This window comes from Rhinatrema bivittatum, chromosome 5 (genome assembly GCF_901001135.1).
Source record: "Rhinatrema bivittatum chromosome 5, aRhiBiv1.1, whole genome shotgun sequence".
Classification (NCBI taxonomy): Eukaryota; Metazoa; Chordata; class Amphibia; order Gymnophiona; family Rhinatrematidae; genus Rhinatrema; species Rhinatrema bivittatum.
In genome coordinates this window covers 43,784,802-43,799,510 of record NC_042619.1, presented here as the reverse complement: position 1 = coordinate 43,799,510, position 14,709 = coordinate 43,784,802, and positions in this window count along the sequence as shown.

Here is a 14,709-nt window from a genome sequence, read left to right as displayed (position 1 = left end):
GGTAGGGATGTTTGGTTTTTTTGCCTTTGCTTATTTCAAGGGAGGACCCAAAATCTTCCAGGCAACAGTCCCTGAAACCTTGTGGAGTTTAACCCCCTACAATATCTTGTAGTAAGCCCTGAGAAGAAACCAGTCGGTCTGCACCTTGCCCTTCCATTTCCTCATTTTTAGGCAAACAATTAGGCAAGAAAAAGCAAAAAGACAGGACTGGCACCATGGAGCCAAGCTACAACTAGAGTGGCACCATCTTGGATATCCTTCCCCTCTTTTAATTTTTCAAAGAAATAGATCAGGAATCCTTGGTGGAAGAATGGGTAGAATAGTGGCCTAGGATTCAGAAATCCTAAAACCTAAGCTAACGAATCCTCTCTAAACTGACTCTCAGCATGAAGTCAGTCAAGTCATTCTAACTTTCTCTGCCTGGGGGCCAACTCAAAAACAAGGCATTTGTCATCAGCTGGCTTTCCTGGTCAACCTACATTTTTTTAAATGATACCCGTTATCTGATCAACCTCAAAAAACATCGGTTTATTACATATGCTTATCCCATTGACCAAGATATAAGGGTACAAGCGGAATCTTTTCACCAGCCCCAACTGTAGCCTTTGTATCTCCATGAGACTTCACTCATGTAATTTATCTGACGAAAACCCTTCCCAAAGGAAGTAAAGTGAAACCCCATGTCTGTCCCTGTACTGCATAATGCATGTTAAACATGATAGACTTCTATACTATATTTGTAGCTTTTCAACTCTGGAACACATTTTTGTAGCAGATTAGTGTTTAAAGGTCAATATTTTTGTAGTAGCTTTACTGTATTGATTTGTTTTATTTGGCTTTAAACTGCTAGCAGAAACTGTATTTTATTTGAGGTGTGGACTTTTATTCTCCAGAATTGCTGGACTCAAAATAAACCCAGCATCTAGTAAGCTATAAGACATGTTTACAGAGTATTAGTTCAATGTGTGTGTGTGTGTGTGTAATTTATCTATACTGCATGTACGTAGTAAAAAGTAAAAAATGTGTAGTTCGTGGTTGGAAGCTGGTTTTTACCATCATCAGTCTATATTACAGTCCTCTTACTATATGCACCATGACAGACTTTTTTCTGAAACTGAGAAAATTCTGCAATCTGCAGTCAGTCTTGAATGAAAAGCATATCTTGCCGGTGCAAGTGTCTGTAGCCACCCTAGGCGGTGACATCACCAAGTCACATGGTGAGTGTTTTCTCTCTCTGTCTCTCTTTCTTTCCCTGACCTGCCAAACTTGCATACCGCGCACCTTCATTGCTTCCCTCAATGTCTCTCCCATTTGACAGACCTTCATTCGCATGCTACTACTTCACTCATCCCTCCTTCGTGCATTTCAGAAATGGTGTCTTCACGTCCACCTATGGCACCCCAACCACTTCCGGCACCCTAAGCAGTTGTCTAGCCCTACCTAATGCTCGTGCCTAGCCTGTATTTATCCCTGCAAAAATATTGTGCTGCTGGAGCGACGGGAGGCGCTTACATTCGTGGCCCGGTGGCCGCAGAAGCCGGGACCTTTCCTGCAGCATGGAGCCACCAACCAGTCTTCCTTCCACGGCCTAGAGGCCGCTGTCTTTGCCATCCTCTTCATGGCCTGGAGCCACACCCGGAACTCCTCTTCACTGCAGCAGGGAGCCCCAGACTTGTAGCTCCTCTTCAGTGGCAGGAGCCGCCCCCAGCTTCATCTTCAGTGGCAAGATGCTGCCACTCCTTCTTTGGGGCCTGCCCGAGGCCCAGCTTCCTGCTGCTCCAGCTCCTGCACAGCAGCGGCAGGGACACCTCTGTCCATGGTCCTGCCCCTTCCTCCTAGGGGCACGGCAGCATCTTCTCTCCCTTCTTAAAGGGACGAGCAGGTGTGGCCTCCTTGAACTCCTCCCATGGAATTGCCTCTTCTGCCCTACAAAAGGGCTCTGAGTTCAGTCCATGGCCGCCTTGGCAAGGAGCCAGTCCTCTTGGGAGCTTCTCCTCCATTGACTTCGCTGCACCTTGCTCCTGCCTGGCACCCAAGTTCCTGATGTCCGAGTCTTGATGTCTTCATCTTATGTCCCAGGTCCTGAGTACCCGTGCCTCTGGAAGTTCCTTGTTTTTACATGATCCAAGATTCCGGTTCAAGTTCCTCTTTTAAAGATTGTTTCCTGCTTCGACTCCAGAGGATCCAAGGTATAACTTGTCCTGATCTGTGTCTCCGTCCAGAGCTTGCCCGCTCCTCTCGTGGTCCGCAACCAGCCATCCAGCTGAGTGGGGCGCGTTGAGAACATTGTGGTCCGTAACCAGCCTACGGGCTGTGTAGGGTGCCTGAGGGACCTTGCTCGCCATGTGTTCCAAGCTCCATGTCTTGTCTTCAGAGTTCCAAGCTCCACATCTTGTCTCCAGACTTCCAAGCTCCAGTCCCAGACAAGGCTTTTCTCACCGCAAGGGCACACATTCCTCGTCCTGCTATGGGGAGCACCCCCTAGCACTCCCTTCCATCACAGCGCAACAGATTTGCCAAGGCTTCCGAGCATTCCGATGCTCAAGGCCTCCTCCGAAGCGCAACAAATTTGCCAAGGCCATGTGTTCGGTGGAACTATCCTTGTCCCGGGTCTTATCCTGAACTTTGTCTTGCCTCCCCAAACTTTTTTTTGGGATCTTCTTCCTACGACCTGCTGGAGGCACCAGCTTTTCTGGATTCCATGACCTGCAGGAGGCGCCTGCATCCAGACCTTTCATCTCCATGGCGATTCCTGGTTGGGGTTCCGCGACTGGCAGGAAGTGCCTGCAAACCACCTGATGACCATTGCTACAGCCTGATCCCTCCCGGGTCTTCTTCATTTGTTCCCTTGTTCTTGTTTTGTTCCCTTGTTCTTCATTTGTTCCCTTGTTCCTTGTTTGCTCTGCTATTCCTTGTTCCATTTCTTCCTTGCTCCACTGTTCCTTGGCTTTTGCTCCACTGTTTTGTTCTTTGTTCTGTTCCTTGTTCTGTTCCTTCTGTGCTCCGCTTATCCTTGTCCTTTGCTCAACTGTTCCTTGCTCTTTGCTCCGCTGTTTTGTTTTTTGCTCCGTTGCCTGTTTCCTGCTTGTTCCTTTTTGTTTTCCCTTGTTCCTTTTTCCTTTGTTTATTCCTGTGTTTCCTCATTGTTCCTTTTCTTGTTCCATGTTTTGTTTCACGTTTCCACATGACCTGCAGGAGGCACCTGCACCATCCTGATACCTTGCCCGGTTCTACCTCCTGAAGGAGGGGAGATGACCCCCTTTGGCGGGGCGGTACTGTTGCACTCCTCCCACTGCTGGTGCCATGGGAGGCACTTACCTTCGCGGCCCAGATGCCGCAGAAGCCATGGCCTTTCCTGCGGCATGGAGCCGCCGACAGGTCTTCCTCCCGCGGACTGGAGGCCGCTGTCTTTGCCATCTTCTTCGCGGCCTGGAGCCGCACCCGGACCTCCTCTTCACCACAGCAGGGAGCCGTGGACTTGAAGCTCCTCTTCAGTGGCAGGAGCCACCCCCAGCTTTATCTTCAGTGGCAGGACGCTGCCACTCCTTCGTCGGGGCCTGCCCAAGGCCCAGCTTCCTCCTGCTCCAGCTCCTGCACGGCAGCGGCAGGGATGCTGCTGTCCATGGTCCTGTCCCTTCTTCCTAGGGGTGCGGCCACATCTTCTCTCCCTTCCTAAAGGGTCAGTGCAGGTATGGCCTCCTTGAACTCCTCCCAGGGAATTGCCACTTCTGCCTTACAAAAGGGATCCGAGTTCAGTCCATGGTCACCTTGGCAAGGAGCCAGTCCTTCTGGGAGCTTCGCCTCCATGGACTTCGCTGCACCTTGCTCCTTCCTGGCATCCGAGTTCCTGATGTCCGAGTCTTGATGTCTTCATCATATGTCCCAGGTCCTGAGTACCCATGCCTCTGGAGGTTCTTGTTTTTACATGATCCAAGATTCCGGTTCCAAGTTCCTGTTTTAAAGACTGTTTCCTTTTCCGACTCCAGAGGATCCAAGGGGTAACTTCTCCTGACCTATGTCTCCGTCCAGAGCTTGCCCGCTCCTCTCGTGGTCCATGACCAGCCATCCGGCTGAGTAGGGCGTGTTGAGGACAGTGTGGTCCATGACCAGCCTTTCGGGCTGTTTAGGGTGCCTGAGGGACCTTGCTTTCCATGTCTCGTTCCCTGTGTTCCAAGCTCCACATCTTGTTTTCAGAGTTCCAAGTTCCAATTCTTATCTTTAGAGTTCCAAGCTCCATGTCTTCCTTGTCCCGCTATGGGGAGTGCCCCCTAGCGCTCCCTTCCATCACAGAGCATCAGATTTGCCAAGGCCTCCGAGCGTTCCGATGCTCAAGGCCTCCTCCACAGCACGAACAGATAGTACCATTTTAGGGAACTAGATAACTTTTTATATTTACAAGTTTGTCAATGTTTGGGTCTAGAGGGATCAAAGAAGATTTGTGTTTGGGAAAACCTCATTTCGAATGCCTTTGTGCTAATGCAGATAAAATAAAGGGACAGATATAAAAAATGTATGGGTTGCTTAATAGTGAATCAATTCTAGCCATAGAAGGGGACACTGTGTCATTCTGCTAATCAACCACAGTCTTGAATATATAGAATAACATCAATCACCTGAAAATTAAATCCACATCAGCAAGCCTGATGGTGTGCCCTGCGTTGCACAATCATATGCCCTGGATAGCTCAATCATATGTGGAACTCATGACACCAAAGTGCTCTTAGAAAATAGTTTTTTGATTTTTTTGATTGCAGCTTAAAAACAAAAGCAAAATGCAATAGTCCTATCAAATTTGTGCAATAGACCCAGCTCAACAATGGCTGATGTTTCACAACAGAACTTCATCAGGAGCTGTCTGTGGCAAAGCGTGAATCCTCATTTCAACCAGCAGACTATTGTCTACAAAACATTATAAATGACATTCAATAAATTACAAATTTATATTAAAAAATGTTTAAGTACTTATCTTTGAGCAGACTTGTATCATCAAAAGGACACCAGCATCTTATAGCTGTTTCTTGAACAGGGAACAGCGGGCAGAAGCACTCATTTTAATGTCAATCAATGTCCTGATGTGTGATAGTGTGTTCAATAGAGAATGATGATCATCATCCATCATTACAGATATTTAAATGTTTGACAACACCAAACGCTGTGCTTCCAATTACCGTAATAGTGTTCATTGATCTTACGTCCAAAGACCAGAAAACAATTTTTATCTTACAAATTTCAAAATTTGATCAGAACACCCATCTCGTGGTAATTCTCAAAAAAATGAAAACAGTGTTTTAATGCCGAATAGCACCAAGAGCCGTATTGTTGATTGCCATGATCTTTGCGGGCAATCTCCAAAGAAATTTTTAATATCCAATCAGGAAAGTCATAAAGCTTCAATCATTACCCGATGGAACACCCATCTCATAGTGATTTAAAAAAAAAAATGAAAGCAATGTTTAAATATCAAGAACCATGTTGTTGTTTGCCATAATCTTCACCAGCAATCTCATAAGAGACTTTTTAATAAGCAGTCAAGATAAACATGTCTTTGATCATCACTGCAAAAAATGACAAATTTATATTAGCATAAAAACACACTTAGATCAACTTCTAAATTAAGGCCAAATTGTGTCAAAGTTTAATTTATGAATCCATCTCTGTTCAAGATGTAATAATTTATGATCAAAGTCATCCCCTCGCCAATCAGGGGTCAGTTGTAGAACACAAAAATGAAGATCTTCAAATGTGTGTGCAGATTCATCACAATGCATCACATGTAGAGATGTGAATCGTGTCCTCGATCGTCTTAACGATCGATTTCGGCTGGGAGGGGGAGGGAATTGTATTGTTGCCGTTTGGGTGTGTAAAGTATTGTGAAAATCGTTAAAATTGTGAGCCGGCACACTACAACCCCCTAAAACCCACCCCGACCCTTTAAATTAAATCCCCCACCCTCCCGAACCCCCCCCCCAAATGCCTTAAATTACCTGGGGGTCCAGCGGCACACTAAAACACGGCACACTAAAACCCCCTAAAACCCACCCCGACCCTTTAAATTAAATCCCCCACCCTCCCGAACCCCCCCCCCAATGCCTTAAATTACCTGGGGGTCCGTAGCCTTAAATTACCTCCGTAGCGGCTGTCTGTAGCTAAATCGGGGGAAGGGGGAGAGCAGGAAAAGCGGCACACTAAATCGTGTAGTCTTCAGCCGGCGCCATTTTGCAAAATGGCCGCCGCAAAATGGCGGCGGCCATAGACCAAAATGATTCAACGCAGGAGGTCGTTCCGGACCCCCGCTGGACTTTTGGCAAGTCTTGTGGGGGTCAGGAGGCCCCCCCCAAGCTGGCCAAAAGTTCCTGGGGGTCCAGCGGGGGTCCGGGAGCGATTTCCTGCCGCGAATCGTTTTCCGTACGGAAAATGGCGCCAGCAGGAGATCGACTGCAGGAGGTCGTTCAGCGCTGAACGACCTCCTGCAGTCGATGTCTGTACCGCCGCTACGGAGGTAATTTAAGGCATTTGGGGGGGGGGGGGCCGGGAGGGTGGGGGATTTAATTTAAAGGGTCGGGGTGGGTTTTAGGGGGTTTTAGTGTGCCGTGTTTTAGTGTGCCGTGTTTTAGTGTGCCGCTGGACCCCCAGGTAATTTAAGGCATTTGGGGGGGGTTCGGGAGGGTGGGGGATTTAATTTAAAGGGTCGGGGGTGGGTTTTAGGGGGTTTTATTGTGCCGGTTTTCCTGCCCTCCCCCTTCCCCCGATTTACGATTTTTTGACGATAAATCGGGGGAATTGGTATTGTATCGTGGCCCTAACGATTTTTGATGATTTAAAATATATCGGACGATATTTTAAATCGTCAAAAAACGATTCACATCCCTAATCACATGTGTATGCATTGTGATGCATTTTTTATGCCTCCCTTCTTATATTATTGCATCATCTAATTTACTCAGTTATGCTGTCCTATATTTTCCGGCTATCCTAGCCCTCCAAGTTAATACCACCTTGTTATATGTATCTTTCGCCTCTTGTTATATGGTTGTTTAAGTTATACCCCTTGTTACATGTAAACCGACCTGATATGAATTTTTTTCATGAAGGTCGGTATATAAAAATGTTAAATAAATAAATAAATAAAATGTGTACAAATGCTAGAACGATGTTTGATAATACGTGTTTTTAACATATGTTTGGTTTTACCAATATAAAATTTGTCACATGGACATTTAACAGCATAAATCACTCCAGAAGACAGGCAAGTTCTGCACTGCTAAAGTATCACATTGGTATTAGCAGATGCTACATGAACAGTGATAATATTCATAGATAATCACAAACTGTACAGGTGCCACAAGGTTGATGAGATCCAACATAGTCTTTTATTAATTGAATAGATGACCGGGTCGAATCTGAATGTACTACAAGACCTTGCAAACTAGCTCTGCGTGTATAAGTAATTTGAGGAGATTCCTTTAAAATCTCATGTAGCTGTAAAACATGCCAATTGTGTAGAATAGTGGCTCTGGTCTTGGCAACTATCGGTGAAAAAGGAAGCACACAGGTAATGTGTTGAAAATCTTCTTGTTTAGACCAAGACGAATCTAGCTCATCAATAAGGTTTTTTTAAATACATGCAACTGGGTATCCATGAGATAGAAACCTGACTGTAAGATTTTGAGCTTGGTCTTTATATTCTGAATCAGACGTGCAAAGGCACAAAAACTGACTTGTTGGTAAACTTTCTTTAAAAGGTTTTGGATGTGCACTTGTAAAGTGTAATGAAGTATTTGAACTAACTGGTTTACGAAAAATAGATGTATTGAAACCCACCCTCATCATTTTAATAAATCATGATATCTATAAAAAAAATATCTGTTCCTCTTGTATATACTTAGTAAATCTGAGATGATGATGATTCAAAGAATTCAGCCATAGCAGAAACTCATCAAAATGGGCTGAAGTACCCTTCAATATAAAAATGTCATCTATATATTGTTTCCATGCTATCAATTCAGCTTGAAAATTGTGGTGTTGTAGCCAATATGTTTCATACTCCCCCGTATAGAGATTTGCTAAATCGGGGGCCAAAGTGGCTCCCATTGCAGTGCCACAAATTTGCTTAAAAAATTGCTTGTCCAAGGCAAAATAATTTTTTGTAAGAGCAATCTCTAGGAGTTTCCGTAAAAAATCAGATGGAATTCTGTGCGGCAGTGGTCGACGTTCAAAAAACAACATTGCAATAATAATTGCTTCATATTGCGCTATACTAGTGTACAATGCATTGACATCCAATGTAGCAAGATATAAATCAGTAGTATCAATTGGCAGACCTTCTAAGGAAATGATCATATCCTGCTAGTCATGAGTGATACAAAGAGCCAAAAAATAATCAACAAAACATGAAAGCAGTTCCAATAATGAGTCTTACTTGAACTATAGGTCATCCGGGAGGTTTTAATAAGTCTCTTAAGTACTTTTGGCAAGATGTAAAACACAGTAGGGATGTGCATCCGTTTTCCACGGATTTATGATCCGCAACTTATTTTTTGCTATCTGTTAAATACGTGGGGAGGCGAAACGCATTGCGACTCCCCACGTATTAAACAGATTTCTGTTTTATTCGGCCTAAATAAAAATTTAAACCCCCCACCCTCCTGACCCCCCCCCAAGACTTACCAAAACTCCCTGGTGGTCCAGCGGTGGGGTCCGGGAACTCACTCACACCCTCGGTGCTAGTTTCATCATGGCACCGATAGCCTTTGTCACAGGGGCTACCGGTGCCATTGGTCAGCCCCTGTCACATGGCCATCGGCGCCATCTTGTGCTCCTACCATGTGACAGGGGCTGACCAATGGCACCGGTAGCCCCTGTGACATAGTATGGGCAAAGGCTATCGGCGCCATTTTGAGTCCTGGCATCGGACGGCAGGTCGCTCCGGGACCCCTGTTGGACCCACAGGGACTTTTGGCCCGCTTGGGGGGGCCTCCTGACCCCCACAAGACTTGCCAAAAGTCCAGCGGGGGTCCGGGAGCAACCTCGTACACGCCGGTCGTCCACTGCCAATACTCAAAATGGCGCCGATCGCCTTTGCCCTCACTATGACACACATAGTGAGGGCAAAGGCGATCGGTGCCATTTTGAGACGCAATCACCTTTGCCTTTGCGTCTCAAAATGGCGCCGATCGCCGTCATAGTGAGGGCAAAGGCGATCGGCGCCATTTTAAGACTCAAAATCGCCATCCGATGCCAATACTCAAAATGGCGCCGATCGCCTTTGCCCTCACTATGAATGTATTTATTGCACCCCTGTTTATATGTAAACCAGCATGATGTGATCGCTTCATGAATGCCGGTATATAAAAACCTTAAATAAATAAAAAATAAAATACTGAGAGCAACAGAATGTGTGTGTCTTTGTTTCAGAGTGGGAGAGTGTGTGGCTGGCAGTGTGATTGTCTCGTTATTTGGCAACTGATTCATCAACTAATTGTTTGTAAGCAACTAACACCAGATCAGGAATCCAGGAGATATATATATATCTATGAAACTAAACTTGTGGGGAACCAAATCAATTGCATGGATGGAAGGGGGACTGCAGCTCTGTTTGTTCTCTCCTGGTTTAGGGTGCACTCAACTACTTAGTTATTTAGGAAAAATGTGAAATTTATGTTAGAAATTTTTTGGCTCAATTTTGCCAGGTTCCAAGTCACATGATGTACCTCTCAAGGGCTGAGCCTTTGAGAGATGTTGAAATACATGCTATAGGGACAGCACATGAGGAAGTCAGATTCCCCGTGAACTGTTTCTGAAAAAATCTCTGAAAAAAAATCTCCCAGGCTGATATTTTCCTGCAATCCGCCCCTGACCAGCACCCAGACGTGGATCTGGGCACATGGATACCACGCCAAGCGGACAGCACCCAGCGGACCTCGCATAACAGCCGCGCCCCGTGCAGCCCGGGTCCATTCTGCCGCTTTGCCACCCAAGAACCTCTCACGCCGCTCAGCACCTTGGTCCCTCTGCTGCCCGTCTCCACGTAGGCCGAACCCTTTAGCTTGGCTCAGCAGCCCAGCACATGCACACAGCAGTCTGGGCTCCATCCGGGCTGCGGTTCCATCGGCTATCCCCCTGGCATCCAGTCCCCACATGAAACAAACCAGGTGGCAGAGCAAAAGGGTGCGGCCACCGGAACCAGCAAGTGAGACAGGGGAAGAGCAACAGCCGGACACCATGGAGAGCAAGTACAGAGCACATGACATGTGTGGAAGTAGGTTAGGTGGCAGGCTCCCACTGGGTGCCAGAGAGAGGGAGCCTAAGGTAGGGGGAGCGGCAGGCGGCAAGGGGGGGTGCCATCTCATCCCTCTCCTCAGGCAGCAGATTGCCTTGAGCCGCCCCTGTTTCCAAGTGCACGTTTCAGAGGAAGAGTAAAAGGTTCTTTAGATCCCTGGCTGTGGTTCATATACAGTGTAGAAGGAACAGGCGGAGTAAGGAATTATGGCGAGAAACGATTAAGTGACGAACCCCTCCTGACAAAAAAAAATATATATATATAGTATATTGCATTTATGTTGAATTGCCCTTGGTCTTTTATCAAATCCAAAAGATTCAGATGGGTTTTGACCTAGTGCAAGAAAAAGAGCTAACATAAAAGACATAAAACAGGGCAAATTAAGAAAGTCTCCGAGCCAGTTCGCTGCCACTTTGTTGCTCCCTGGTGTTTCTGGGAGGCCTCCAGCAGCATTGAGATATAGTGCCCAGCAGCACTTCCTGTGTCACTTCTGCCTGCATCACTGCCTTGTTTCTACTTTCGCCCTGTGGAACTTAAAAACAAAACTGCTTGCTTTGCTCTGCTGCTCGCCTCCTCCCCACAGCAGGAACATAACATTGGGGTGCTGAAACGCCCCCGGCTCCACCAGGACAAGAACTGAAGTGCTTTACAAGGGGGGGGGGGGGGGGGGCAAAAAAGTGGGGAGGGAATATTTTTTTGTACTCGGCTATGGGATGTAATTATTAAATGCCACAAAGTGTATGTGTGTGTATGGGAGAGGCCCCAGATCTGTTGTCGCACTGAGCTCAAAAATTTCATAAATAAGTTCTGTAAAGTCTTATTTTACCAACTCTAATCTAATGCAATATAAGATAATAAATACAGCTGTAAACTAATGATCCTTTTAAGCAGATAATATACATCCCCATAGTTTAAAAAAATAATGTTGATATTGTTTGGTATCAATTTCTCACTCATGTAAAAGTTACTTTTTTGAAAACCATTAAGAATGGCACCAGAATACTGTCATTTTAGCAAATCAATTTCTTACACTACTTTAAGCAATTCATCTGTCTGTCTGCATATTAAACACAAATCTTATTGAAAATACACCACCCCACCACAGTCTCCTAAAAATGGAAAAAAAAAAATCCCCTTGTCTTATAACGGTAACATGATTGTAAACTGGAGTGTATGACAGCCAATGCTGAAAATCAAACTGTGAGATTGCCAGCTAGGAGAAAATTTGATCCATTATAACAGCACAATAATTTACATTTAATTACTATTATACTTGTTATCACTTTTCACTACAACATGATGTGCTCTTTAGGCAAACATCCATCAAGTCAATTGCCTGTGACAGGTTAAAACATCAACTTACCAATAAGGAGAGTAATTTTCAAAGTCATTTGCATGAGTAAAACAGTGCTTTACCTGCAAGCGACATTTCTGGCCTACCCGAGCATGGGGAGACGATGAACTGTTCAACCAGCCTATACCCCTGGCAGTATGTGACCAGTCCTTAGTACCTCCCAGCACTTTGGACTCTGAGAGCAGTTACTTATACAGAGCCTCTCAGGGAGAGAGAATCGTCTGCCGCATAGTTCAATGGATGTTCGGACTGCAGTACCCATACGTCCCAGTTTATGTGATGAACTTTGTAGAGGAAAATCGGGACAACTGGTTAGTTGAATGTGTGGACAAATGCATCATCAAAGACTCAACGGATCCTCAAAGGATGAGGGAATACCCTGACAACCCAAGGGTCAATGATAGAAAAGTATCAGAGCTTCGGATGGACATAAACATGCTGTTATCTATCAGATGATGAGGGGAGACCAGCGTGAAGACAAAATAAATTGCTTCCTCCCTAATGGGGTTACAATAACCAAGGCTATCCTGGACCACTACGAGAGGAGGAAGAAGACCTGCCCAGCAGTGAGGGTGCCCGCCCTTGTGAAGGAGTCCAGTTGCAGTTTCCATGTCTGCTTCCTGTTATTGTTCTTTTGTCTTTCAGGAAAAGCTCCAGATCAAGTTAGCCTGTTGAGACTGGACAGGTTTACTCTACCATGAGCTGTTCCTCCATGGGAGGATGGACTGTTTTTGACATCTTGCATCAAATTGATGGCCTGGCCAGTTCAGGCTGCCTAGAAGATAAGAAGGCTTGCACAGCTTGGTTATAGAAACATAGAAACAGAGAAATGACAGCAGAAAAGGACCAAATGGTCCATCCGGTCTGCTCAGCAAGCCCACGGCAGAATCTGCCATGCCATGCAGGTTATCCCCGTGCTTATATTGAGTTGCATCAAAAGTAACAGGCTTATTAGTTAAGGGTAGTAACCGCCACATCAATGTTACCCCCATACTTATTTGTTTCCCCAAACTGTAGAAGTCAGGGCCCTCGTTGTTTGCTGTCTGAATCCAATTCCACTTTTCCCCTGCCATTGAAGCAGAGAGCAATGATGGAGTTGCATCAACGGTATCAAGGCTTATTGGTTAAGGGTAGTAACCAACCACCACACCTATGGATAGTTCCCTTAAAGAGGAGGGTGAAATTCCCAGTTGATATCGTTTTGTTTATATGAGAAAAGGAAAACAACTTGATTTTTTATAATTAAAAACATAAATACCTTCATGAAAAATAATAAAAATTGAAAAAAAAAGTGATGCTCTTGGATTTTTTTCTCGCTCTCTCCAATATAAATCTATTGCTAAGTAACTTTTATCTTCCAGGTCGGATGCCAGTCACTGGAATCCAGCCATTGCTGTTAACATTTATTGTCCAGGTACCTGAAGTCACCTGTATTACTACTGTCCTGTGTCCCACTTCTAGGACAAACATTTCCTTTTGCAGGCCATACAAAAAGAATATGCAGAGCTTAAAGAGAAACTTGGTGGTATGGAGATTTGCCCTACTGCAAATGTATGTGAAATAATGTGAGAGTTAGTTATCATTTTGTATTTCAGTGGTAATGTGGTTGTAAGCTGGACATGGGAGTACATATCAGCTGGGTATTGAAACCCCCCTCCCCCCCAGGCTGGCTATGTTATTTGTGTAATGGACATGGGTTCAAACTAGAGTGTCCCCCCCCCCTCAGATCCCTAGATCCCTCTTATCTGAGCATGTGAGCAATCACTCATACATTTCAGAGCATTGCTCACAGGTTTTACATGGTCGCTCACATTCATTTTTCTTTGTTCTATATACAAAAATGCGATGCTAATACAGGTGCTCAAAAATTGTGGGTTTACAAAAATTGAATGGACCTTTCTTTTATAAGTAGGGATTAGAGTAATCAGAGGTGTGAAATTTGAGTTGGGATTTTCTAGAGAACAGTTCTGTTACAGTAGTTTCTTTATAGTGAATTCTACTCCCTCATTTAGCTTATTTTTGGAGGATACTCCTTCCTGTGCACTCCCTGCCTGGTTGGATACCCCCTCTATTTTGAGAAAGAGATTTTGTGAAGAATTTTGCTACTCTTGAGAGCTGTTTTGCTGGAGTGCCGCCTGGTTCTCCTGGTGATGGCCATTCCCCAGATCCAGAAGCCGGGGCACTGAAGATCTGTCAGCACCCTTCTAGGTCAGAGAAGAGCTGCAGTGACAGTAGCACTCCAGAGGATTTTTGGATATTTTTTAATAAAGATTTCCTTTAGTTTTTAGAGAAGATTTTTGTCACCCCTCCTCTCCAGTGGAGACTGGGCTGTAGTGCTTAATCTCTTTGCAGCAACATACCTTTTCCTCTGAAGGTCACTAGGGACTTCAGAAAAAAAGGAGAGACCGGAAAAAAAGGAAGACCGGAATTGGAGACCCACCACTGGATCTCCTCCCTGAGACACAGGCACAGGCTGGATAGAAGAAAACCACCTTGAACTCAGGTAGGACTGTTACATGCTTAAGGGGATCCCACACAGAGTAGGATTTCCCTCTGAGTCTGGCCTCTTACACACTCAATGCAGGAGTGTTAGGAATCATCCCAAGAACCTGAGTCATCACCACACACACACACACACACACACACACACACACAGAAAAAACTTCCAGCTGTAATTTCAATTGATTGATTACATTTTGGAAGAATCAGTATTAATTGAACACCCAGTTCTGTGTCCTGCTCATCTGTCCCAGGCAAGCAGCACTACAGCACCATTTCAGATAAACAGACACACACTGATTACACTGGGCAACAATTTTTCACAAAAGTCATGTTACAGAAATGAAATTAGTCAATTCTTATACATTTCCATGTGCTAAACATGAATGTGACTGTGAAAATGCAAAATTGGCTCTAGTTTTTTTGTAATATGCAATAATATAATTACATCTTGAACTGTATGCCAATAGTAGGAGGCCTACGGTTAATACCGTTTGAAAAATGAAGTCATAGACTACATCTTAGATTTCTTTGCTTGTCTCTTGTACACCTGCTCGGGAGCATCTCTGCGGAGTGT